The 4,720-nt window shown below is 42.6% G+C and overlaps 1 long non-coding RNA gene across 2 annotated transcripts in view; it reads left to right on the forward strand.

Annotated features, from left to right (window-relative positions):
• The first annotated feature begins 731 nt into the window (after window positions 1-731).
• LOC123516978 overlaps window positions 732-4,720 on the forward strand; it is a 62,705-nt gene continuing 58,716 nt past the window's right edge. The window contains exons 1-2 of one of the 2 annotated variants that reach the window (XR_006678350.1): window positions 732-906; window positions 1,292-1,507. This is a non-coding gene — a long non-coding RNA (uncharacterized LOC123516978). The remainder of the gene's footprint in view (window positions 907-1,291; window positions 1,508-4,720) is intronic. The other variant, XR_006678349.1, reaches the window with a different exon arrangement.

The following is a 4,720-nucleotide window of genomic DNA, read 5'->3' on the forward strand; positions in this document are numbered from 1 at the left end:
TCATACTCATCCAACGATTCGTTTAGGAGATATCTGCAAAAAACACCGTTTGTCCACCGCTGAAATGTATAGTAAACAAATTTTAACCTCTTGATTATGTAGGGCAGCTGGCCCCTGCGGGGAATTAACCTTACATGTCACTAGCCTTTATGGAATCAATGCAGGACACTAATCCTGCATGATAAGTACTACACAGTACGAGTACCTTACGAAGTCTTTAACAGGTGCCAGCGGACGCCATGATGAAGCTTTGACACGCCGAGTCTCAAACTTTTCTAGCTAGACCTTGTCACTTGCAATATATTTGTCTCTTTCACATGTAAACCGTGACATCACGCTCTCCTTTCAGCTACTACACATAATTAATGTTGCTCATTGTCAAGACGATCGACAGTGGACAGCACAACACCTATACAGGTCGTGGTAAACAGTTCAAAATCAAAACCAAGAAAACAAACCAGTAACACTCGAACGTATACGAACGTTAGGGAGGTTCCAATAGTCTCACTAAGTCTCTGTGTCTTACACAAAATGTGACGAAACTATTAAAACCGGGAGTCTTCTCAATGTGTAAAAAATACATAGTTACTTTTTTTACAATGAACAACAGATAACAATTAAAAGGTTAGAAATAATTTATGAGTTTTTCAAAAGACTAAAGGCTACACGGGTAAGCTGTGAGCGTGAGGTTGGTTTCTGTACTGTTCTAGCCACCTGGCAGCGCAGTCGTAATGGGTTGGTGTGTGGCCGGGTCGGGTTCGTCAGCTCATACTGCTATTTCAGTTTTCGTAGTGATCCATGCGATGCTTCGCCTATCGGCGGAGTGACGTGAAGCACTGAGTTGTGCGATGTAGCTTTGAGGGAGGCTCCCAGTCCCAGCGTTGACTCAAGGGCAAGAAAGGCAAGGTAAGTGTGTGTGTTGATGCAGAAAATAACTCATGCGGAGAAGGCGTCACAATTTCGTTGCTCAAGTATTTCGTTGGACAACGCCGTCTTTCACGTGTTTAATGTTGTCATAATATTTTGAAATTCGTTTCCGAGTTATTTGTTACTTACGTCACATTATGCAAGCGTTAGAAATACCTAAACGATGTGATCCTATAACATGCGCAGGATCATAAGTGTCAAGTGTGTTGCGAAAAGAATGTATTATGTATTTAATGGAACCGATATTGCATCTCTCACTATGGAAAACTTAAAAGGCAGTTAGGGTAACAGCCAGGTGAATAAATGCTGCTGGCTGTAGTCCTTTCACCTGCTGGTTCTAACGTTTCTGCTCTCTGTTTTGCAGTCCTTTATATTTCCCCTTGGCACAAGGACGGAGAGATACAACACAACAAAGATGAAGTAAAAGGATGGAAAGAGGAATAGAACAATACGAAGGCTACGAAACTTATACCAGGATCAAGATAATGTCACCGCCAGGAGCTTATATAGCATTTCATAGCCTTCCGTGCTCTTGTTAACCCCCAGTTTTTCTTGTGGGGTACTAATTCTGATGAGTGATGTGAGTGGTACAGTGCGCCTTTAGCCCTTTGAGATTGGAGGGAGGAGCGGAAGAAGGCAGTTTAGATTCCCGAGTCACGTATGAGTCGTCCAGTCAGTCAGATGTTACGTTAGTAGTTCAGGCATTATTAATGAGTTTCTTTTATCAGCATTGATCTGTTTTTTACTTTATCCATCAACATCTTTATTGTATGTGCTCGTGTGTGTGTGTGTGTGTGTGTGTGTGTGTGTGTGTGTGTGTGTAATTCACCTCGGTCGTCTGCTGGTCACACAGCCAGTCTTCCCCATTACGGAGCGAGCTCAGAGCTCATAGACCGATCTTCGGGTAGGACTGAGACCACAACACACACCGGGAAAGCGAGGCCACAACCCCTCGAGTTACGTCCCGTACCTATTTACTGATAGGTGAACAGGGGCCACACATTAAGAGGCTTGCCCATTTGCCACGCCACTTCCTGGGACTCGAACCCGGCCCTCTCGATTGTGAGTCGAGCGTGCTAATCACTGCACTACGCGGTGTGTGTTTGTGTGTGTGTGTGTGTGTGTGTGTATGGTGGTCTATTTTTCATCCCATTACTGTAGGCATCACATATTCCATATACATTCTCAAATTATAAAGCTGGTAAAACCGTTGTTCAGTTAAGTTCTCGCAGACGCTTTATTTTATTTTATTTTTTTAATGGAGGGAAGAGAACCAGCCAAGGGCAAAAAAAAAAAAAAAAAATTTAAAAAGGCCCACTTGAGTGCTGGCTCGCTACAAAAAGAAAAAAAGTCGGCCAAAATTAGGGAGCAAATGCCTCGATACCTGCCTTTTAAAAGAAGCCGTAGGAAGTCGGAAATCCCGATGCAGGGAGGGAGTTCCAGAGTTTACCAGTGAAAGGTATGAATGATTGAGAGTACTGGTTAACTCTTGCGTTAGTGAGTTGGACAGAATAGGGATGAGAGGAAGAAGAAAGCCTTGTGCCGCGAGGCCACAGGAGGAGGGGAGGCATGTAGTTAGCAAGATCAGTAGAACAGTTAGCATGAAAATAGCGATATTCGGCGGTAAGAAAGAGGCAGAAGACAGAGTACTCCATACAAAATGGAGGCAAGATCTTTGCTTTTTGCTTAAAATGATACGAAACCTATTATTAATTTACTATAATTAGTTGTCTAGCTAAAATTGTCTTTTATAATGAAGAAATATAAAAATTCAGACATTTTGTCTCATCATCACTTACGAAATCCAGCCAAAAGTATCTTGCCTCTGTTTCATGTATATGATATCACTTCTATTACATATATTCATATAGCTAAACTCTTCTCTGTGTTGTTTGCCAAATAATACATACTTGATTGATTATTCAAGGCTTGTGCCTCCTCCATTTCCCTACTCTGACTATATTGTGCCTATTGTATAAGTATTTGGAAATGATGTCTTCGTCCTCTCCGACCTTGATACTCACACAGGTTTGTCCCTGATGAGGTCTTGCGATCGTTCTCCATAAGTGTTTCTATGCTGGACTTCGCCTGGTGAAGCCTCCCAGTGTCTGTCTATCACCATTTATTTTCTCTTCTTAATGCAAGGTATATAATCTCCTCCTCATTTTGAAGTATGAAGGTACGTAATTAGTAATTAAATTGGGCATCGAATCAAATTTAAAGAACAAGTATACATCTATTTATATTGATGACATTCTTTATATGTATACGTAGCTTTAGCAGGAAAACATGACACAACAGATCTTGCTAGGGCTGTCCGCACGTGCCGCTTAAAACTCCGCCACAACATCCACCAGCTAGTGTTGTTTACTGTATTGTATAATTTACATCGAATACCGCCTCTTTCCATTATCCCTAACACACACACACTTTTTAATCAGATTAAAACACACGCTTTCTTGGTTTTTGCTTCTTTTCATCTCTAACCCACGTGCGTTAAAGACAGCATCGCGAGGATATACAGCGGTTGGGGCTCATTTACGACTCGGGAGAGGGTGGTGCCGTGCGTCACAATTCTCTTGATTTCTTATGCCTCCTGCTGCTGAGGGAGGCGGAGGAAAGGGTACAGTCAATGAAGCTTTGTCACAGAATTGCAGGTGGTAAGTTTGATTTTCGTCCGCGAAGTCAATAAAGTATATAACATTTGTCATTGGTACATAGCAGTGCACTGAATTAATAAAATGTTTTCACGGCTGAAGTACTCATGACACTGTTTGATTGCTAAGATGTGGCTGCCATTAATCTCAGTCACATGTGAAGGGTGGTGGCGTTGCAGTGAAGGCAAATAACTCCTCTCCCTCACAGTATCGATCGGTGTGACCTTTTATAATATTTGCTCACACGTTCAGAGTTCCGTCATTCCATGTATTCCTGAGGATCTTAAAAGGATAGAAACGTCGGTATTTACTATGGCATTCAGTCAGGGGGATGCGGCTCTGCCTGACTCATGGCTTTGGTTCATGGCTGCTTCTCATTGATCGCTGCCTCTGCATAGCTAAAAACGCAGTTCGGTTATTCATTAACGCTAAAAGATAAATGTCCTCCATCTCTCCTCCGCTAGCGATAGCATGCGAAGATAGACAGAGGATGGAGGGTCACGCAGTACGTCATCGGCCAACTCACGCCTGGACACAATGGAAGGATTCATTCATGTGACTTTCTCCAACCACCACCACCGCCACCCTCACCTCAGCATAAGCGTCTGCATCTGGGTTAATCATGTGCTTAAAAATGTGCATATAGATAAAAATAACTGAGCTTTGCATGCCTTAATTTTGTATCTCATTATTAAACGCGGACGGTCATTCTTACCTGCTTTTGGGGATCGCACCTTTTATCTCTTTAAAATGAATAATGTATATAGTTAATTCATTCTACTGAGACAAAATTTTTTTATTATTCTTTATTTTATATTGATGAACTGTTTCACATTGCGCCGTGAACCTGTATACCTGCCCTGACCTGCTTTGGAAACACTACATTGCATAAAGCTGAATAAAAGAAAGTTCGGCACGTGTTGGTCTCTCCGGGTAAACGGTAGTCGTTCTCACCCCTTTATCATGGTGTCTTCTCGTAAATCTCCACCGGTTGGGTATTGAAAATCCGCTCTGCCTCCGCTCGTGGCCCCATCCATCCCTGCTTTCCCTTCTCCGGCACTGCCAGCCACAAATCTTTCGAGAAACACTCCTCGTCACATCACATAATGGAACCTAGGCCATTCCCAAGCACCAAT

Source organism: Portunus trituberculatus, chromosome 41 (genome assembly GCF_017591435.1).
Source record: "Portunus trituberculatus isolate SZX2019 chromosome 41, ASM1759143v1, whole genome shotgun sequence".
NCBI lineage: Eukaryota > Metazoa > Arthropoda > Malacostraca > Decapoda > Portunidae > Portunus > Portunus trituberculatus.